We start from the raw sequence: 24,625 nt of genomic DNA on the forward strand, positions 1-24,625 counted from the left end.
GGGACATAATTAAATGGAACTCTGAGCTTATGTGTGCATAGCATTGCTTTACATGCTAGCAGTACTTTTTCTGCCCACAAAGTGGAAATAGCTGCTTTAACTAACTGAATGAAAAGCCTCAAAAAAGTCCTTTCTCAAGCTGTGCAAAATCTGCAGTTTTGCCTTCTAGTTCAGGTATATAAGAGGTACAGGAATAGGCTATATTATCCAGACTGCTTGGGACCAGATAAGGGATATTTCCATAATATGGATCGCCATACCTTAAGTCTGAAACAAACTCATTTAAACATTAAACATTGCCAACAATATTGATTCATTAACCTTTGTTGGGATCAAGTACAAGGTATTGTTTTACAGAAAAAAGGGAATAATATTGAAAAAAAAGTTATTTGCTTATGGTAGACTTTATGGGAGATAACCTTCAGAGCTTTCTGCATAAGAGATAAGATATTCCTGGTCTAAGCTCCACTTCAACCCATTCTGGTAACTGAAATGATAGGGCCCACCTATACATTCCCAATTTTTACTTAGAACCCGCAAGTAAACTGGTATAAAAGTTCTGTGTAAATTTGGCAGCATATTTCCCAAAAAACAAATTCAAGTTTCACACTGACAAAAAGATTATTATATGCACCAATATGAAATTATTGCACCAAAACTTGTGATACTTGCCTTTCGGTAAACTGCTAATGTTGTAGCATATTTAGATTTTTGAAGAAAATACATCAGAATACCCTTCCTTTTACCACTTTTACCCTTTCGTAAATATACAACAATTTTGATCAGCGTTTATTGAAAAGTTAAGGTGGCCATACACGGCTGATTCTACCTGTCGATATCGGTCCCTCAGACCTATTCGGGCCATGTATGGGCACTAATGACTGGCCTGCCTGACGTACATCTGGCCTGATCTCGGTCAGACAGGTTTGATTTTTAGTTTGTTTGGGGACGCCGAATTAGCCCAATATCGGGAGAAGATCCGCTTGCTTAGGACCTCGGCAAGCGAGCGGATCTTAGCATGTATGGCCACCTTTACTTAGAATTATATTAATGATAAATAATGCATTTGCCTAGAGTTCCTGAAGATTATCTCTCAAATACTAGTTGGCCTGGCTCTGCTTTTCAGGATTGTTGAAGGTCTATTGTTGTGGTCTATTGTTGAGTTGGCATGAGGCTAAAATAACAGTATGTGTTAAACTATATACACACTGCTTAAAAAATTCATCATTTTTAATGAACACAAATTGCTAATGTGTCTTTTAAACATTCCACATAAAATATTAATATTGAAATTGAGAATTGTTACCCTTTGACTTGCTATATCATAGAGACATGATGAAATCACAGGTATACTTCATTTTATAATAAGAAATTCCTTTACTATTTTGTCTTTTATATTTTGAACAATGTGCATGTTTATTTGTGCAAATAATTTTATCATAATACTAGCCCTGAAACTAACTGAAATTATGAACATTAAATGGTGAATACAGTTTTCTTGCCAAGATAGTTGCATAAATCGTATCGCTAATCAACTGACTCAGACCTGCTAATTGCAAATGTAAATGTTTCCTCAGCAGGTGGTGTTGTCCTCTGTCTTAATAAATAAATAATTAGAAACATGATTAATAATGTGCCTAGTTGCACTATGGTTCAGAGTTCTCTTCCGTAGAAATATGTTAAATTAATGTGTGGAGTAGAACATTTGCTTTGAGTTTCCAGGGGATTGAGATTTTCATGTGAGATCTCAAAAGAAGAAAAGTATTGAAGGCATTCAACAATCAGGCGAACATCTAAAAAAAGATATTGCTGCAGGATTTTTTTAAATAGCAGTGGCAGAGGGTGAGCAAAGACATGGGGCTATTGATGTGGTGAGGCTATGTGTACAAAGAGAACATCTGAATGGGGAATTACATTCTTTTTTTTCTGCTGTATAAAAGCCCCAGGTGAACTGTCAACCAGAATATTAACAGTAAGGCATTGGCTCTTTTTGTAGTAACCAAAGTACTACTGTTTATTTGCAGTCAGTGCGTCTCTAATTAATTTAAAATATTATTATTTATACATGTTGTGTTGTTCAGAAAATAATTTCTAGATGTTTGCACAAGTTGAATTAAGAAATAAAACAAATTCTGAACTTTCTCCTGTGCATCTCAATAATACAAGATAAAAACATAGTCCTCCCTGCCCAAGGGAGAAGATAGTCCTTACTCTATTGGCTGGACCGATTTCACCTCCTACTTACACCTACTTCCATTTTTCTTTGTGGTGGCAATTTCCCAAGAAGAAATTGTTGGTCCATAAGCATAATCCATAGACAAGCTCTGTGCTCTGTGTACCAGTGGAGAATACTAGGGTGTATAAAGTAATTTTCTTATACCACCCTCTGTGGTACATTCTACTGCCCAATTAGCAGTTTATAAATACCAATTTTTACCCCTCTCTACATGATATACACTCTCAAGTAAAGGAGGTTTCCGGCTAATAGATTATTTATGCCCATGTGCATGCTGGGAATGTTTGACCTGGCTTTTTACAAGGAGGAATAATTGAAATAAAGCAGAAAAAGATGAATCAGCATATGACAAAAGGTTATCAACCTATTACTTCAAAATCAGATCGATCTCATATTCATCAGGCCCCATGTTGAAAAGAGATATTCATTTGTCGATTAATGTTACAAGATACATAGCTTTGCCCCTTCGAAAATTGGGGTTTCTGAGCATTTATGAATGTTGTTACAAATTTGGGCATTAATTATAAATAATAATAACAACAATTCAGTTAAACCACTTGAATAAAAAAAAATATAAATAATAATAAATAATAATATAAAAGTATATAAATAATTAAAGCTCTATGAAACCTTATTATTGTGTGTGGATTTTTTTAGTGTTCTAATATAAAACATCTACCATCCCACTCTATTTCAGTGAGAAATATAGCTCTTCGTTTCTTTTCAACCATTTTCAAGATATGTTTTCTGTTACAGGTAGCACAATTCAAGAGCCAATTCATTTCATCGTTGTGTTTTGCTAAACTGAGTCTGTGGAAAAACAATCGGTAAACTCTTTAATCATTCATAAGAGGACTGCATATTTACATAATTATACCAACTATCCTCTCTGTATCCGATTTGTTCTGTATTTCAAAAGGTCAAGATATGGGGCAGCTGCCTATCGGCTCACTGCTGTTATTTGAGTGCTTTGGCCATCTCATTTCTCAGTAGCTTTTATTGTGCTCATCTGTTCGGGAAGACTAGGTTTTCCAAGGCTCATTTGCTGGTTAATTGCATTTTCAGATCCTTTAAGATGTCTGCTGCACCTGCTCACCACTTCACAGTCTCTTTTGATCTCTCCAGAAATATCAAACTTTGATTATATGAAATTCATTCTCGACGTGCATAGAAAGCAAGTTAAAATTAACAATATAACTACTCTGACCTAACCAATTGTCTGCTATGAGTGCTTTTGAGACAAACTAAAGAACTAAAAATGTGAAAACAGCAGATGCCTTTCTTTCTTTCTTTTTTTCTTTCATTCTTTCTTTCCTTCTTTCTTTCTTTCCTTCTTTCTTTCTTTCTTTCCTTCCTTCCTATCTTCCTACATTGAACCTTCCTATAAATTAAACAGAAAACTATTTTAATATACAAAAGGAAACCTTTGGGAATGCAATGCTCAGAGTAAATCTATTAAAAGCATATGGTATGAAAATCATCATGAATCCTAGGAAAGAAACCAGGCTTTGATCTTTGCTATAAACTGAAGTTCATCTGCTGGGTTTTAAAACATGGACAGGGTGGCAATGGTTACATAACGTCCAACAAATTTTTCCCATATTGTGGCTGATAATGTTAGTGTAGTGTTTTTTTGTAAACATATGTAGAGCTATGAAAACGGGTCCATATTAATAAGGTTTTGTATTGAAGCAACCCTCTCCATATATGTATATGCTGACTTTCCTCCGCTTCAAGCAAAACAGGGATTGATCTGATCTGATTCATTAAGAGTTCTACTGCTTCACTAGAGTTTTACCCGCAATTTACTTGTTTTCAAGGGTAAACCCCCCCAATAGTTGCGCTTGGCTCCAGTGGAACCACCTGACTGTAGCTGGGGAGCTAGCCTTGGTCACTTCTAATTTTTATATGTATACATATAGGCATATAGGGATTGGGAAATAGTTAAAATTCCCTCTAATTCAGAAAGTCTCTTAAGTGTTAATCCAGTATTTGTCTGGTCAGTTCACAGTTGGGAAGGGGGAACTTTCTTTTTTTGTGGTTAGGGTTGCCCTAATAGGTCCTCTAATGACTAGAGATGTCAGTAATACCAAATATTTAAAAGGGATTCACCACATATTTGGACTCTTACTTTCTGGTCTGTGTTGATGGTGCTGAAGAGCCTAAGGTAGGAGGCTTTGGGAGCAAAATAGACAAAACTAACAGTGTCAGGATAGATCCTGGAATAACTCCATTTAGGAGTGAGGCTCAGAGTAGTTAGTTGAGCAGTAAGAGGTTCCGACAAGGAGAGCAGAAGTCTTAAAACACCTAGCAGAATAAGGACTTGAGTGTACAGAATTAGAGACAGAGAAACACGTTTCTATTGTGATGGCCTTGTATTTTGGGATGGGACACTTTTGAGTGCTATCCACTAGGTGTAAATTATGCTATGTCTGAGCCACATACCATCAAGTGAATTTAATTGTGAGCTATTTACTGTACATACTGTACCATCTTGAAGTAACATCCACAGAGTCTATGGTACAGCAAATCACAGTTAGGTATAAGCAAATCCACAGTTAACTATTATATAAGAGCCACTGATGTCCATTTGCTTAGGGGAACTGTACATGTGTTAACACTCATTGAAAACATGGGTTAAAAGATGTAAAAAATTACATCTTGAGAACAAATTACCCCTTTACCAGACATAAAGGGGAGTAAAACTAAAGAGCAAATTACCCCTTCATGGAAAATAAACCACTATGAAAGTAGTGTGCTAAGTTATGTGTTGATAAGTGTGGATCCTCATAAGCAAATGTCTTTAAAGACTTAGCCATCTTATTTTTGACTCATGACCCAGACCCTAACTTTCTGGAGCTTAGGCTTCATCTTGTAAACAATGCTATGGAAATGTGGGTTTATCTGCAAATCAAACAAAACTCTACCTTAGAGTACAGGAAGAGAGGACATGACAGCTTTAAGATGTACAAATAATTGAAATGAGATAATGTGACTTCTTCCTTATAAATCTGTGGTTAACCCTCAGATTTAATATAATATTCAGTTCTGGGCACCAAATTTAAAAAATACTGGATTGAACTTGGAAGTTTAAAGAAGGGCAACTAAGCTCATTAGGGCTTTCAAAGTTGGGTTTGTTATTGTATGGAAAAAAAAGGCACCTACAAACATAAGTCTCGTAGACACTAGTCAATCCATTGTCATTGGTGAAAATATGAAAGCATATAAAGGATTGGGACCTTGAAGTAAAATAATATTTTTCTTATATTGGTGGTAATTGCTAGATCAATTGAACATGTTATTAAATCAATTTTAAGCTGCCAAAGGTAAAGAGTTTATTGATCAAGAGAGAAATATCATTACTGATGCAAGAAGAATTAATTTTGCTGCTCAGCTGTCTAATGCCTTGTTGTGTTTTTTTTTTTTTTTGCTTCTGGGTCAGTATTAAAGGTATTTATGTAAGGACATAAATGTGATAGAATTTGATTTTTTTTTCAGCCTAAGCTTCCATTACTATGATATTATATGTAGGAGGAGGTTTTCAACCCTTAGGGGCACATTTACAAAAGCACGAACTCTCGAGCGTTCATGCGAATGCTCCGAGCGTATTTTCGCCGATTTTTTCGGGCGTCCGCACGACTTTTTCATATGGCGCACGACTTTTTCGTACGGTGCACGACTTTTTCGGACGTTTGCACAAAAAAATCGGAAAGGTTTTACCGCTGTTTACAATTGTCCGGGACCAAAATTTCGTGACTTTCGGATCGCCAATACGATATTATCGTGACTAATACTATTTTTTCGTAAGCATTTTCGTGATATTTGCGTTCTTCTGAAATTTTCGTTTCCAATACGATTTTTTTCCATTCGTGATTCGGATTCGTGGATTAGTAAATGTGCCCCTTAGTATTCACTAAGTTTGCAGTTATCCTGAAACACAGACCCAGAAATCTTGTCAAGATATAATGTTACTATGTTATAAAAGGATCTAAATTAAATAGCGCAATTTTTTGTACACTGGTTTAAGAACGGTCAAAAGAGAAAAGGACAGAGAAACATGGAGGCGCAATAAGGACTCAGGGGGTTAGGACTTCTACTGTCCAGTGCTGGGGCATGGAGTTCATTTCTGACCTTGGCACAAAGAGTTTGCATGTTCTGCAAAGAGTTTCTATGTTCTCTTTGTATATACAGTCTCCTCCAGGTACTCTGGTTCCTTAAAATACAGGCAGTTTAATTGACCCCTGAAGAAATTGACCCTACTGTGTTATGTCAGTGTGATAGGGACTGATATAAATAATAAACACCTCTGTAAAGTACTGCATAACTATATCAGAACTATATCCATATACCATAATAAATTAATAAAAATGCATTCATTGTACTAAAGTGGGGAAAGCAACACTGTGTTATGGGTAGAAATCCAGGCAGACAGTGACTGAGAACAAGATGGAAACTGTTATGGGAAGGCAAACAGAGCTCATGCAAATTAAGAGAGAATAATATATATTGGTCTGAATTTTCCTTATTTCAGTTTTGATTCTGTGTCATAGAAAACGGTAAAATAACTGTTGGAAAGTGGTCAAAAATATCCCAACTTCCATGACTAATGGTTTGCAGGTGATGAACTTTAAATGTTCATAATACAGTTAGGGGCCTATTTATTATGCTGTGTAAAAAACCTTGACAAAATTAGCCACACATCACCAAGCTTCCCTGCGTAAAAATCAACATAATTTTTTAAAATTCTTCCGCTGGAATTTATGTAACATAATGGCGTAAAATCTGGTGTTCGACTGGGGAAATGTATTTTTCACAGCTTTTTACATGGTTTTTTCACCAAACTTCATTTTACACAGCATAATAAATAGGCCCCTTAGTCTAAACACAAAGGTCTTTCATACAAGCAATACTTTTCCAGATGAATAGCTATCATTTCATATTTGTTTAACACCAAGAGAAACTGACAGCTTTTGCTAACGCTGGCCTGCATGTGTTAACAATAATGAATAAGAAGAAATTATTGAAAAATTGACATATAACTTTTGAATGCACATAAGGATTAACACTTTAGTACTTATAAATGTTTAAAAAAAAGTGAGCTCTTTAAATAACAGATTGATATTTACCCTGTATTTCTCATTTCCCCACTATATAATATTATATCCATAGTCCATATCTGTAGTTACATCAGATTTTCAGCTCTTCTAGCGCAGAGAAAAATGCGCCCTTCCCACTTGACCCCCTCTGATACAAAAAAAAAACAAAACAACCCCAAAGAGTGGAGGGGTGGTGTCACCTCGGCCACCTCAGGGCAGCACTAGGTGCCAAAAACACCCCTGTGCATAGGCAGAGTGTGCCGCTAAGTATTTGCTAAACAAAGTCTTTATCTTTTATCTAGTATAAATAAATCTAAAGCAACTGGACTTGTTAAGTAATCATTGAAGACGTTTCACTACTCATTCGAGCAGCTTCTTCAGTTCAAGTGAGTTTTACTGAAGAAGCTGCTCGGATGAATAGTGAAACATCTTCAATGATTACTTAACAAGTCCAGTTGCTTTAGATTTATTTATACTAGATATACCATGACCTGGATAAATGAAAATCTTCATTGTCACATTGTTATGTTTTGCAATTAGTTCTTGAGCAAATCTGTCCCGGTTTGCTTAGCTGGAAAATTTGTGAAAAAAAACAAAAAAAAAATTGTGAAACGTGGCTACCCGGTGACTTTTCTTGATGCGCCCACAACTTTTTTCTTATACGGCAAATTATTTTCACAGCAAATTTTTGCACCCATTTTGCAAAAAAAAACTAAACAGCAGTGGAATGCGGAATTTTACAGCAAATCAGTGCCTGCCGAAAAATGTTGTTCATTACTAATTGTAGGTCTTCCCCAAATAACAATAATGCATCTCAAAAGTTAAAGTGATTTATTTAGCACAAGCTAAATATGTATTTATTATATATATATATACTATTTTCATTTAGAACTTCAAATACAAAATTGTAATGTACTCCCCTGAAACTCAACCCCCCTTATGTAATAAAAAGTAGTTAGTTTGCCCAAGAGACATGACCCATAGCAACCAAATAAGATGTTTGCTTTTAAACAGTTGACCAGTTAATTCTACCTTCTAATTGGGTGCTATGTGTTACTGCTCCTGTACCAACTTAGAGCCTTTTATTACATAACCCCCAAAGTCTGTTCCTGTGAAAAATATACCATATATAGGCATCAATGCAGAATGTTCAAATGAATAATATAAATCAAAAACACCTGCACTCTTAATATAAACAAGTTAACTTTGGCACCACTTTCCCAATATATATTATTCAAGGTAATATAGCACATGCCTTAAAGAAAGTACAGGTAAAAATAGAAGAAAACCATAGTATGATATTTGTGAAAAGTCAAAATTTACTATTTTTTAATCTGTTTATTTTAAGGATGGAGTATACATTTTTTAAAGGGGATATGAAGTTAAACATAACACTTTGCAAATTGCATTAAAAACATCAACCCAGTTCATTTACATCAGCTCCTACCTGAGTAGGAACGATCCTTTCAAGTTCTCCTTTCAGTGCTGGGCCAAAAAGTGTGAGCACCCAAGACAATCCTCCCACTAAAAAAACAAACCCCTGCTTGCTGAGAAGTCACTGTGCTACTGACTGGGGAAGTTGCAGAATTAGGGGCAGGCAAGCTGACAAAAGGGATACAAAAAATGTATGTCTCTTTTGCCTACCTAGTTCTGGTCCAGGCAGAAATACACACTAGGATCCATTTCATCAGGATCCAGCTAACTTGCCTGTATATTTTAGGAGTGTGGAAACAAAACTAGAATAATGTTGTGATCTCTTGCTAACATGGGTTAAACATGCCAATTCCATTCAGAAAGTCCCCTGGCTAGAAACTCAGGATCAGGATCCCTAAGAGAGAAACGCTAATCACCACCATCGTTCTCATTGAGTATGCTATTTCATATGCAATGACAGTGCAGAATGATCCAAACATTCGGTTCATAAATGAATGTCACTCACTAAGATCTAAACAAACATTCATCCTCAAATGCTGTTAAACAGATCTAAGCATGCAATGCAGTAACAAACTATAGTAACACTACAGTAATAAATAATAACAATATACTAAGCTAGCTGTGTCTTGGTTTTACCTACTGTACAGGTTTGAATTAAAATTACATTTGCTCATCAGAAATGGGTTCAATCAATAACCAAATCTCTTAAGCTACAATGACTGATTAGAACTGTCCTCAGGCAGCACTAATGGTAGGGCATAAAGTGTGCATGGAGCATTTGCTCGACTGCTTTCAGCCTGCATTTTTTTGTTTTATTTTGCAAGCTGAGAGAAACGGATCGACTCCCATATGCACCTCAGTAAAGCTGCACTGATAAGTACAGCTTCCATCTGGGGACCAGCCCAAAAGTGCCCACTTTCTTGTTTTTGGGCCGATCCCTGCTTAGCTTTGCTTCACGTAGCTGAACGGAGGTGGAAGCTGTACTGCAATTTTACCAAGGTGCATGAGGGAGCAGATCTGCTTTTCTCAGCCTTAAAAAAAATGCAGACTGAGAGCAGCAGAGCAAACACTTCTTGTGCCCTCAGCCCTAGGGGGAAATATAATGCAGAAGTATGCTGTCCTGTCCTTCCAACCCCATGGTTTGGGAAGAGAAGGCACAGTTTTTTGTCCATTAGATTCCAGTTTATTGAAGTCTATGAAAAACATTTTATACATATATATGTCACAGCGACCAGAATGGCATCTTCCAAAAAGACGCATTCAGGACTAATTCTGTGTGAGAAGCTTTGCTCTCCTGTGTGTTTTGTTTGTTGCATTATTGCTGTACAAGTTGTGTAAAAGCAAAGAGCAATACAGTGGGTACAGACAGACGGCAGAGGTTAGCCCAGACAAAGCAGACAGTTTTCATGAGGAACATCTCTGTCCCCATGCTGTTTATAGTGTAAATGATATGGTTGTTTGAAGAATCTATTAGTTCTTTGTCTCCCATTTGCACCGTTCAAATCTTTCTGAAAAATTTCCCCTACCAGCTCTATGTTAATATCTGTAGCTATAAATGTAGCCTCAGTCATTTCTCTGACCCTATCATAGGTCCATAAACGAATTCCTTCCTATCTTTCTCACTGCCGGGAATAAATGGCACAAGTACAACCCAGAAAAAAAGTATAAATTAGTTAATGGTCTGTGCTCTAGAAAAGCGTAAAAAGCCCACTAAGGTCATGGCCCACAGGCAAAAGTCCTGGTCCCAGGCAGGCCAGTACAACCCTGAGGAAAGGGGTCTGTGAATGAGAGGAATGTTTAAGGGCAGTGAAGTGATATAGTATGTTGTATTGTGGAATAGATTAAAAGGAATCTAACCCCAAATTATGAATTAATGTAAAATTACTCATTGCGGACCTCCAAGGTACTTTTACAATTTATATTTTATATATATTCTGTTTTAGCGGTTTCTACTGTGTTTAGACTTCTAATACCAGGCTTTTAGTTAAAGGACAGAATGCCAGCAATCCTGACTGTCTATGCACTTTTTGTTGCCTACTTCTTGGTATGAGATCTCCCACTTAGCAACTTATTACTTCTGGTACCTACACTGTCTCCTCCATCCCAAGTGATCAGACACACATGCACACATTCATATGCAAACACAAAACTAATTGTAACCATGGATTGTCCCTAAAGACATCCAAGCCCTAGTGGCAGTATTCTGTAACCACCCAGCAGATTATTCCATAGTGGGTTCTGACAAAACACTTTCTTACAGTAAATTTCATGCTAATGCCATTATCAGTGCTGAGTGCCAGAAGTGAACTCTTTTACACACAAATGCAATAAAAATAACATGCACCAACGCTTGTTGTCCCTAACTTGTCTTTAACACACAGTAATGGGATCTGTGGGTATACAGTGGCACAAGTGTTTAGCCCAGAGCTTTTTAGAGGCATAGTAACACATTAATGGTGACATAGTGATGTCTGTTTGTAAAGCTTTCCAGTTTGGGGCACTTTTTCTATTGCACTTTAAACTAATGTTGTATCAGTACATAAGAAGATTTAAGGCTGTCCCAGCATGGTATGGAGATATCTAAAATGAAATTTGATGGTTTAACACAACTTCAATTGAGCAATTGATATACAAGCCTGTCAGCCTGAAAATGATTGTTTTTCAGTATTCCGTACATGGTACACCATGGTGCTCATTTACATAAGAATTATTTAGCTCATATAGGAAAAACATGATAAACAAGTTAAACAAACTCAATACATTTTTTGTATTATATTGAAATATATTTTCATTGTCATTTGAAAAGCCTGACCCCAAGCTTTCCTCCGAGTATAATGTAGATCCCTGCTCTTTAAAGTTACTTTAACTTCATTTTATTATTATGAACATGCCATATAAAAATAAATTATAGTTGTTAAAAAGGAAAAAAAATCAACAGAAATTTTACATTCATTAGGCAGTTGATTGCTCAGTTTCATTATTATGGAAATTCACTGTGTCATGCAAATAGCAGCCGCATGTCAGATAGCTTAATTCCCAGCTTGTCAGTTTTGTACTTTTTATCACTGCGTATTAAGCAGCAAAGTAAGTACCGAATCCCATTTCCATTCAATATTCTAGGGTAAGCTCTTCCCTAGAGCTCAGATATTTATATAATATATACCCTTGTTCCCATCAGAAATGGCAGCACTTGTTTCACATATTCTACTTTTGCAAGTCTGCAAGTGGTAGACCTTAAAAATATATATTAATGGAAAATACCATCTTTTATGAAAAACAATATTTTCAATCATTTAGCCTTTTGTTTTATTTACTCACCATATTCCCAGATGCATTAAAGGAATTTGCAAGTCATTCATATCTATGATGATATTCTTGATTCCCGGCTCCCATTATTTATGGAATAATTTTACATTCATGTTGTAATATGGCTAAAATGAAAATAAATCAGTTTTATTTCTATGGATGTCAGTGTGGTGGCATTTTTCCCCCTTTTATTTTAAACAACATATCTAAGCAGAATCATGAGAAAATAGTGTTTATATGTGAATTAGAAGAATTTTCCTATAACTATTTATGGTTTTGAACATTCCTATGCTTTCAAGAATTGTTTAGTACAGGGGTTTTTCATATCAGTTGTTATTGTTAAATCACCATACCTTAGTTTTGTTAAAAAGCATTTAAACATTAAATAAACCTAATAGCATTGTTTTGCATGTAACATGGATTCATGCACCCTAGCAAGGATCAAATACAAGGCACTGTTTTATTATTACAGAAAAAAAGGAAATCATTTTTGAAAATTAGTTATTTGCTTAAATGGCTATAGGAGATGGCCTTCCAATGGAGCTTTCTGGATAACTGGTTTCCAGATATGGGTTCCCATACCTGCAGGGCCGGATTTCAAAACCCCCCGAGGCCACCCCCGGTCACGCCCCTCCCCCCCGCCGAGTGTGCATGGGTGGGAGGGGGAAACAGGGTTTGTGCGCGGGTGGGGGGGGAAGGTGCTTGTGCGCATGCGCAGTACGCCAAACGTGCATACGGAGCAGTGGGGAGAAGTCCCCATTGCTCCGTATGGGAACAAAACATTTCAGATTTCGGTGCGACGGGGCGGCATGCCGCCCCCAGGTTTCTGCCGCCCTAGGCCCGGGCCTTTGTGGCCTCTCCACAAATCCGGGCCTGCATACCTGTATTATGATTTGTCAATAATTGAGGTGCCATTTAAGGTAGGCTCAGATTTGTGGGAAGGCCACGGTTATGCTGGAATGCTTGCACAGTTTGCCACAAACAAGGGAGCCCACCTGCCCTGTTCCTGTGGGGTTCCCCAGGTTATGACAAGTAATACAAGAGTTTTATTGAAGCTGCTGAACAAGAAAGGTAGAGATTGGGCCTAGGGGGAAAAGTGACAATCTATTTATGTGTTGATGTTGTCTTTAATGTTAGGGTTATGTGATAAAAGACATGGATAAGTTTGCCCAAGTGCAGTAGCCTATAGCAAGCAATAATCTGCTATTATTTACTGTTACCTGTTCAAAAGAAAACATCTTATTACATGCCATGGGCTCCTATACCAGGGCAAATGTTGTGCCTTTTATTACATATGGGGCTGTGTAACCATCAAGATACAGCAGGTAATTAAACAAATAAAAACATAGCATATATCATATTATTAGGGGTTAGCTGTGTGAAAGAATGATGAAATATTAAACAGTACCTTGCAGCATTTTATACCAGATTTTAGCATTTAAACACTGTATATTTATACAACTGTGGGGAAGTTTGTCATGATTGTGTAACTGAGAGTCCAAACCTATATAACATAGCAAACATATATAAAGCATTGGAACACTCACATAAAAACCTTACATTATTGGTGTTTTTATACACATTTACAGGGTTGTTTTGCACACTTTTTATAACCGTTGCTTTATAAAAATGCAATCAATTATAAGCCACGTGTTTTTTCCATTTTCCTGGCATTCTGTTAATATTATACCTTTACAAATATGCCCTTTAATACCAAAGTATTGTGAATTTTGTGAATATTGAAACAGCTCTGAGTACACTTACATTGACCACTGGGTGACACTGTTACATTTCTTTTCAACCTACAAACCACAAACAGCTTTCCTGAATATATAAAATATGTGTTTTTTTTTAAACCTGCTATTTAGCATGAGGCCATATTCACAAGTACCATAAACCATCATTTTTTCTTTTTTTAGTAACTGTCTCGACAAGATCATGATAAACTGGTTTAAAAATTCTAATGAAAATAGATAATTTTTTGCCATTTCCCACTCATTATAAACTGTCAGAATGATGGATTCATTTAGGGTTATGTTCTGTCCTTGGTATAATTTTTCTCAAGAGAATAAGGGAGCATTATTTTAATTTCTATTGTACTTGCTTTAAAGACCAAGGCCCGAATCTATGACTTTCTCTGAAAAGTTTGCCATAAGGTTATTACTACACTGACAGCTCTTGATTATATGGACCTTGTTTGTGCTTAAGAAATGAGGGACATCTTTATTCATCAAAACATTATATATATATAATGAAAACAATAAGCCCTAAAATCATGCATAAATAAGGTTTGTATTCCATGTAAACTTATTTGACTCTCCAAAGTGTATTAGAAGAGAAGGCATATTTATTAAGTTGTGTAGTATTATACATGCTAGAAAACCTGTGTAAAAAGTAATGTAAAATACATGGCATATTTATGAAGTTATGTATTTTTCCTTACTTATTTTTTTACCCTGTCCATTATGATGGCTGGAATCATCTATAAAAAAGAATTATATCCATAATTTACGCCATTTTTTCAGCACTTAACACTCTAATCAATGCAAAAAATGTAGGTGGCAAAAAAATTCAAGTGTATGAAACCATGTAAAATGCATTGTAATATGTAGATGTTAATTACAGTATTTTACAAGCAGTCAGAAATTTACACTGGGTTTTGTGGTTGATGTGTATTCGAATGCCATTCTGTATGCAGTTTGAGAGGCAAGCACACAATTTTAAAAAAGGCTTTCAGATGTGAAAGAATGCATACAAAAGTTAGTCAAATTATACAGGAAAAAATGGAGGAAACTTAAAAGCATTTCTATGCTGCCAATAGATGTATTGAGGTGTTCCACTACATGTTTTGGACACAGAGCCTTGAAAAAGGGCTATGCGTGTAAAGGGACTGTTAAAGACTATTGTTGCTATTATTAAAAGTACAAGTGTTCTGTGTTAACAAAGTTGTTGGGGGTATGTTGAGAGGAAAAACGAAAAGGAAGTGAGGTGAGAGGGCAGTAGTGAGAGACAGGGATAAAAGCAGAGGAGTGAGGGACCGTTCAGGAAGTGTGAATTTAATAAAAAAAAATAATAATAATAAAAAGGAAAAGCTTGGTTAAACCAGTGAGCCTTTCCTATCCCTTTTTGACTTATACATGTGCACGAAACATGCAATGGAACACCTCTACTTGCAGAATAGGTATGCTTTCAGGTTTTCTCCATTATTGATATTACTTGAGTTTCATATCATGTAGACCCAGTCTTATAATTATGCTTACCACCTTTTAATCAAACCCCTATACTCACCAACCTAAGGCTCAGGCTTATGAAACCTTGGAGTATGGTTCACCATGGGGTGCAAAAAGAAGAGGGAAACCAGCGAGAACAGAGTAAGGGGCTCTGGGCTCTTCCTTGTATTCTTAAAGCTGAATGAGACAGTAAAGATTTCTATATATTTAAAGCTCCAGAAATGGGGCTATGCCCAGGCTTAGTAGGCTACAATCGTATGGTTAGGCTTGAGAGGAAACCTCTATTTTATGGACCACCATGGGACGAGAGGAGAAGAGAGAAACCACAGAGAGCAGGGCAAGGGGCAATGGGCTCTTCCTTGGTGGATATTCTTAAAAACGTACATGTGTGTTAACTGGGCCAAACTTAACCTTACCCTAAATGTTGCTTAATAAAGTTGTAACCTCTATTTTTCACAAGATTCAGTGTTTAGTGTGATTATATGATTATTAGGATGGCTTGGTTGAGGCTGGTTATGTTTGTGTAGGAGCAATAACAGATAGAGAGACCTCAACAGCCATAGTTTAAATCTGCCAGCCAATTCCCCCTTTAATCTCCAGCTGCTTCTTTAATACATCACCCCTGGGCTGGCTAATTTCTATCCCCATCAAGGCCTTCTCTGCTTCACAGCTTCCCTGCTTGCCCTTTGGGGCATCTGTACAGAAATTCTTTGCCAATTTCTGTTCTGCATGCGCAAGTGCAGGGGATGCCTGGGATAACTGCTTTAATTATCCAGTTAGGAAATATAATAGTTACAACATACTATTATATTGGTAATTTCATCTCTTGCACATTTCTATAAACAAGGTTTAGCAGACAGTTGCCTAAGTAAGGTTAAATGAATCAGGTAAAAGAGGGAAAGGTACCATAATAAGGTTATAGCTTTGTATACTGTACCCACGCCCATGATCCACTGAGACAGACCCAGATATACTCTGCTCCTGTTTTCTCAAAACACTGTTTTTTTTCTTCTAAGACATGCCTGGTTTTAGAATCATGATTCTCGAATGTCTAGACTAAATAGGGTCAGTTGGAAGTTTGGTTGTATGAAAAACCCCTCTAGGCTTTTTAAGACTTCTAAAAAGCAACCACTTTGCTAAAATTAACATTTTATATATGCTTATAGATGTAGCAATCCTTAAAGGTTCACTTGCTCATGGCACACTATTCATTATAATAGGTACCGTACTGTACATGTGCATAGTTGTATAGGCTCAGTGCATTTATTAAGTATGCTTCATTTGTATTGAAAAGCTATGAGCATTCCAGTAATGCATAGACAAGAAGTAATGTGAATACAAAATGTGTATTGCTGCAAAAAATAACATAAACTATGTGTAGTACTGCAAAAAATAACATAAAACCAGCATATGTACAATCACATGGGACATTCATAATATATTACCAAAATATAGTATAGCAAAATATACACTATTCTTGTTCTTTATATACAGTACATTTCTTTTTTTCCAATAAATGCAAGGCATGCTTAACAGAAGTATGCAAAGGTAGCGTTAATAGTAGCTCTCCACCCCCTTTGATGTTGCTCTCAGTGGCCTCAAAGTAGAGGACTTGTTTGGAGACAAGTTTTGGAAGCACACGAGCTACTGGCAGGCTAATAATCCTCATGGGGCTACCAAATAGACAATCACAGCCCTTATTTGGCCTCTTCAAGGAACTTTTTTCATGCTTGTGTGGCTCGCCAACACTTGTTAAAACTAAGTGTGGTTTATGAGTAAAAAAACATTGGGGATCCACAGAGCCAGTTATGTTAAGCAGGCCTGGACAGACAATCAGTTGCTTTGCCTTTGTGTACTTGCACCGGGTCCTATTTTGAATAGTCATCAGGACCTGCTGTCAAGTAACATTTAGTGGAAAGCAGGCACAGAAGTATTGAAAGTTCAAAGGAAAAATATCAAAAGTTTTTTGTATTAAAATATGTAACATGACTTTGAAGATTTTAATTCATCCAGGTCATGGTACTGTATATCTAGTATAAATAAATGTAAAGCATCTGGACTTGTTAAGTAATCATTGAAGATGTTTCACTACTCATCCGAGCAGCTTCTTCAGTTCACTGACTGGAATGGGAAGTCCTCGGCTTCCATTAAAGGAAAAGTAACACTAAAATTTTTTTAAGTAAAAAAGCTATTCTACCCTGCACCAATAATTGCCCTATCCTGCTTTGATTGATCGAGCCTAGCCTTCCTTCTGTATAGGAAGGAGTCAGGCTAGGCTCGATCAATCAATCGTTGCATAGTGGATGCTGCTCCTTCCTTCGCCGTATCGCTGTATTTCAATTGAGAGGAAGCCAAGTTTTAGCAGGTATTTTCTATTAAAGCATTCAAAATACTAATGTTAGTGTTACTTTTCCTTTAATCACAATGGCACATTGTAACTCTTCAGAGAGGTGACACTCTATACACAAAGATGGAACACCACTCAGGCCTATTGTCAGCAGGATCAATTCAATGACTTACAGCATTGCAAAATACCTGGCCAACATTTTAGTTCCATTGGTAGGTAAAACAATGCATCATATCCAAAATGCCAAAGAGTTTGTCACCAAGATTCAAGGAGTTAAACTAGAAGCAGAAGAAACTATAGTATGATATGATGTCACTTCACTGTTCACATGTATACCTACCACAGAGGCTACTGAGACTGTAAGAAATCGACTGCAGAAAGATAACACCCTCAGCAGCAGAATGAAGCTCAGCCCTAACCAAGTATGTTTATTGCTAGATTTGTGCCTTAACACCACATACTTCAAATACAAGGACCAATTTTACAGGCAAAAACATGGCTATGCGATGGGTTCACCAGTTTCTCCCATTGTGGCAAACTTGTATATGGAGGTGGAAAGGAAGGCCCTACTTATATTCAATGGAACTATACCAAGTCACTGGTTCAGGTATGTAGATGACACTTGGGTTAAAATCAGATCAAATGAAGTGGCGGCCTTTTCAGAACACATTATCTAATCAAGTTAAGAAGGGAGGATGTCCATGAGAACAAACTTGCTTTTTTTGGACTGTTTGATATCCATCCAAGAGGGGGGTAACTTGAAAACAGAAGTATACAGGAATCCCACTCATACGGATCAATATCAATGTTGTTCAATTCCCACCATCCGATGGAACACAAACTGGGTGTCATTAGAACTCTACACCACAGGGCGGAAAGTGTGACAACTGATACAGAGTCCAAGGACAAGGAACACAAACATCTCAGAGGAGCACTGAAAGCCTGTGGCTACCCAGACTGGGCCTTTGTCAAAATAACAGCAACCAAGCCCAATAGAAACACCAAAAGGAATAACTGTCCTGAGACACAGAGTAGGCGCAATATAGTCATCCCGTATGTAGCAGGAGTGTTGGAGAAACTCAGGAGAATTTTCAACAAACACCACATCCCTGTGTTTTTCAAACCTAGCAACACACTGAGACAAAAACTTGTACACCCAAAGGATCCAACACCAAAGGGAAAACAAAGCAATGTTTTATACGCAGTCCAGTGTAGCGAGGAGTGCACAGACCTTTACACTGGGGAGACAAAGCAACTGCTCTCTAAGCGAATGGCTCAACATAGGAGGGCGAACGTTAAAGGCCAAGACTCTGATGTATTTCTACACCTAAAAGACAAGGGACACTCCTTTCAGAATAGCAACGTCCAAGTTTTGGACAAAGAAGAGCGCTGATTTGAAAGAGGCCATTCATGTTAAAGTGGAGAAACCATCCATAAATGCCTTCAACACCATCTGTCTGCTACATACTATACTGTTCTAACATCTGTACCCCGGCAGTTCCAGAACTCTTCACACATCCATTCATGCAACTCTAACAAGTAACACTTGTTTTGATGAGTTGCATGATACTTTGGTAATCCTTTCAAAGTAACTCCACAGCATTCACACCTTTGTGAGTTTCAGGTGTCACCTCTCTGAAGAGTTACAATGTGCCATTGTGATTGGATTAGTGGAAGAGTTCATATGCTGAGGACTTCCCATACCAGTCAGTTCAACTGAAGAAGCTGCTCGGATGAGTAATGAAACGTATTCATTGATTACTTAACAAGTTCGGTTGCTTTAGATTTATTTATACTAGATAAAATATGTAACATTGCTTTTTGCTCCAAATATTCTTAACATTTTATTGACATTTTTCTCATATGTGGTCTAAAAATGAGAGAGAGGGTATGGACACTTGATTTGTATCATAATCTTTGCCATCTTGTATTTTTGCTAATATAGTATGGGTAAGTGCTAATGAAACAGACTTTGTTCTGAACCACAGCATTCATTTGATTAGTTATCTATTGAAATGGAGAGACATAATTGGCAACAGTGACATTTCTGTCAATTGTCTAAAAAATATTTGTAAAGGGAGAAGCATTTTGATGTATATGTATGTTAAATACCCTAGCCCTGAGAGTACACTGTAATTCAGATGGAAGTTCCATAACCAAAATGATGTTAATAGGAAATGTTTGAGAATATAAAATAGCAAAATCAATTCCTCAGCTTTAACAATTCTGGGGATAAAGAAATGTAAACTGCTTAAGGTCGTGTGTATGAGACAGCAGTGCATTCATGAACTTACATTCAGTGCATTAACAAAAAGAACTTTCCAATAAGCTCTAAACTCAATTTATCCCTTTGAAATAGTATGAAAGCTTTATCTGGAGTTCATGATAAAGATTACATATTTAGAAACTGGGGGATTAACATAGAGATATGTTATGGTCGAAATTATTCAGCTATTACTTATATTAAAAATTACAATAACATGTTTTAAGGAGCTCTAATATCAGTGCGCATTTGAGACAATACAATAGCGAAGGATTTTAGAAAAATATTACAAACATTGCTGTAATCTTCCGAAGATAATGAACCTGGAAAAATGCCTGATCAATTACTAATTATGCACAGAGCACCCCTATTAGATTTAGTGGCAGTGTTTCTGAAACAAAAGAAACTTAATTCCCAAGGTTGGTTTCTTACAATGAACCAAATGTTCCCTGGCACTCAACAGTGCCATTTGCATTTTAATTAAGGCCGCACATATTTGCCATAAATCACTGTAAATCTATCTCTGTCAATGAACAATGAGCTTAATATCTATCTATCTATCTATCTATCTATCTATCTATCTATCTATCTATCATCTATCATCTATCATCTATCTGTGGTGGTTTAATATAATTGCATACCAGATATATAAGATGATACTTTTGTTTTATATATTGTTTATTTGATATTACCACATTGTTTGTTACATTCATTCTCACACAAATATACTGGATACTGGTGGACACATATGCAAAAAAACTGGACATTTCACCTCACTTCCTTTATATAAATATCTTTAATAAAGCCTCATACTAACTGCTTGTGAGGAGCGGAAATGAGAGTTCATTGCAGAATGTATATAAGTAACGTTATATTGGGTTTATCCACTAGATGGCCAATGGTTGGTCTGTAGGTGGAGTACTCAGGGGCCTATTTAAGGGAACAGGGCCTTGTCAAAATTGCTAGATAGGGGAGCTGAGTATTGGGAGCTTGCTCTAGAAGTGAAATTTAGGGTAGATAGCAAGTAACAGCCCAAGTCCCAATGAGGATTAAGATTTTTGGGAAGAGCGCCATGGCATTTGTGTGCTAGGTAGGAATTCAGGTGTAGGTTAGGAGAAACTATGAGAGTTTGGAGAGAGAGGCAACTCAAGGGAAGTTTGAAAAGAGAAAGGCGTCCTGGAGGCTTCAGTGAGGAACACTTTGTGTGAGAGAAAGAGAGAAACATGATGAACATGAATTGTGTAATTTATGCATTGCTGGTCAACTGGCTCCAGTCTGCCCTTGTGCCATCTGTAAGAAGGATACAATAAAGTCTGCTGTGCTCATATAAGGTGAAACCCAGATATTTCCGGGATAATATCCAAGGGTAAGGAATACAAAATAGCCACATTTGCGGATGACCAGCTAATGTTTATTACTAAGCCTGTAACTTCACTACCCAATTTAGTAAAACTCGTCAATACCTTTGGCACACTCTCAAACTTTAAGGTGAATTACACTAAATCTAAAATTTTGGACCTTAACCTACTGAAAATCTCCCAATCAATGTTGGAAGGCAGTTTCCAATTTAAATGGGGAAGTTCAAATATCCAGTATTTAGGGGTTGAAATTCCATCAGACAAAACAAAACTATATTAAGACAACTGTAGCCCACTATTGGGATCCGTATAGAGACTTACAAATTATCGAGATAAATTGAAGTTATCATGGTTTGGCAAAATACAGTGCCTATGACTACGTATCTTCTGTATACAAAACGCGTCAGGACCTTTTTGTTTTAAGATCTCTGCAATAAAGACAAGTTTTAGTGGACCAAGAAGTGCGTGCCATTTTTCTTCAAACTGATGTCCGCTAAATACCTCAAGCTACGGGTTCAGGGCGCTGCACCTGGACCACCACTTGTCTTTGGTGAGTGCTTTTCCCAATAACTTTGCCAGGATTGTTTTAAAGTCGTGTGTTGGAGGTGGAGGGTCCGGGGTTTATACACCCGGACCACATAATTTACGGGGTGAGCTTGTTATCACTTCATTTGCATTTGGTTTTTAGCTAAGATAGCCTGGGGATTATATACACTGAGGCTTGTATACACACATTCCCCCTCCTGCTGCCGTAAAACTGAGCCACTTAGTATTATTGTTAGGATTGTTTTTGGCAACATACAGGTCATTAAAATTATACTAATGCCCAAAGTTTTCTACACTCTGCAAGCCATACCTATACAAATACCAAGTACCTTTTTTAAAAGTTTAAAAGCAATATAAACAAGATTCAATTGGGGAACAAAAATAGACTGATTTGAGTCCACCCAAGCCCCAACATACTTAGAATAGATACACCTGGTGGAGGAAGTCAGAAAACTAGAGGAAATAACCCATATGATCCACAATGATAGTGCAAACTATTGGAGAATTTGGAGACTGTGGCTTACATTCATTAACAATGAAACCAATCCACCCCCATTGGCATAGAGTCTTAGTCATATCTTAGAGTTAATATCTAAAAAGTTGTAAAGGTTGAAGTGAGTAAAGTAATTATGCAATTTTCCGCAATAGAAGGAACTTATTGTCAATGCTTGTCTTTTATCGGTATTTCCATTATTAGACTATTGTAAATAATTCTCTCCCCCCCCCCCCTTTTTCTTTCTTCTGTACCCTACTTATGCTTTAAATCAAAAATAAAGAATATATAAAAAAAAGTCTTCTATGCTTTAACACAACATTTGTATCATGAATACCTCTCACAGTAAAAGATTGTGTTGGTCCCAGGCTGACAATTTGAAAGCCATGGGTGCTAATTTTACAAGCTAATTCATCATAATGAGAGTGAAACATATGTTTCTAAACTGGCTGTATAAGAAAATAATATAGAAGTATAGAAGACAATGCCTACAGCTTATAGTCACCCATAACTTTTAAACAGGTGAGCAGTAAATGCTATAAGTTGATTGTAGCAAATGTTGCATTTTTGTGTTTTGTTTTTTTTGTTTTACTTAAGTGGCATACTGTACCAATGAGCAATTGTTGAAAGGTGACAAATGTCCGGGTTGTTTTCTTATTGCTAATATTTTAATTGCACAGCTAGTGTGGTTGGCTTCTTCGTCACTCCCAAACGTTTGCTCTGGTGCAGTATACATGTTAGCTGATTGAAAGGTCCAGGGTAAGAGCATAACCTCTAATGTCTTGTCACCTGGGTTAGGAAAATCTTACAGAAATATTAATAAATATTTCAATGCATATTTGAATCTTTTTATGCAAGCATTGTGAGTGCGAATGTGCTACAGAATGGATTTTTTGGCATACCATTCATTTTATTGAGAAAATGAATTGGGCTTAGATCTAAAAGGCTAAGGCAAGGCCAGAACTAGGGGTAGGCAGAAGAGGCACCTGCCTAGGGTGCAATGGTGGGGGGGCGCCAGGTAAGTGGCTCTCCTTTCACTTACCTCTAGTTCTGTGCCCTTTCCCCCCCACCGCATTACCCTCCTCCAGGGGCCCAGTAACCCCATGAGAATTCATAAGTGTGTGCCCAGATCGCACCCACGGAGGATGAGGGGGCAATTCGGCCGGGTTGCCTAGGGCACCCCTCTGTCTTGGCCCGGCACTGGGCTGAGGTCACATTTGGTGTCAGGATTTTTGTAATAACCTCAGCTTATGTTGAAATCTTGGTTAAGGGCATTTCTACATTTTCCTGCTCTCTGCTTCTTGTATAATTGAGAGCATACATAGAGCAGGGCAGTCCTGTCTGCCATGAAATAGAAGCTAATATGCTGGTCTACCTGCTTCACCTGTAGTAGCACAAAAGGATTTATTTAATTCACTTCTATCCAAGCAGTATGTTACAGTTATAGAAAAAGTTCAGACTTAAATACCCTCCACCAACAATTAAAGCAAAGGGCTTTCATTTAATTTTCAGAAACCATCTGGAACTCCTGAACCTTCATGACTGTATGAAAGGATGCTTTCCATGGATCCCTTGAGCTCTGAAATTGCACAAAGCTCTTGTTCAGTATTTAAAATATACAATTTTCAGCTGTTAATAGTTATTCATAGCTTAAATTGCTTCTCAACACCATTTTACTGAGCAGGTATCACTGCTACAAACTAATGGAGATATATAAGTCTTAAGTGTTAACAATGAAAATGAGATATATAGATTGTTGTGAACTTGTAGATAGTTTTATGAAGCCATTCAGCCTCGTGAAAATGTAGATTTACTGTTAAACTGCTTTAAATGCATAATACATTTTTCTAAGCTGTTTGAAAATCTAAACCAATGATCATTTATTAATGCCACTAAAACACACAATATTCCTTAGAAAACAAATTGTTCAAGCTTTTGCTATAATCATTGTTTGTGTAAAACATTCAATTTATAGCTGAGGAACATCTGTTCTCTTGTAATACTTAACGTTTTTTTTAAACTACTTTCAGTCAGATAACAAAAACAAATCTTATTCGGACTAATATTTTCACCCACCTGAACAACAGTGTGCTTTCTTACCTATTTGTGTTAGTATTATTAAATAAATATGCCTATCACATAACATGGTGATCTAGCCCTTTTCTCTGATTAACTTTGAGAAGGTGACATTTAATTTTCCTCTTTTAAATAGCCATTAAAGCCATATATAATTTCACCATTGTCTGCAGTACAATGAGTGGAGCTGCTTGAATATGTGATTCTGATACTGTACTTTAAACTATATTGCCCAATTTG

The sequence above is a fragment of the Xenopus tropicalis genome, chromosome 4 (assembly GCF_000004195.4).
Source record: "Xenopus tropicalis strain Nigerian chromosome 4, UCB_Xtro_10.0, whole genome shotgun sequence".
Taxonomy (NCBI): domain Eukaryota; kingdom Metazoa; phylum Chordata; class Amphibia; order Anura; family Pipidae; genus Xenopus; species Xenopus tropicalis.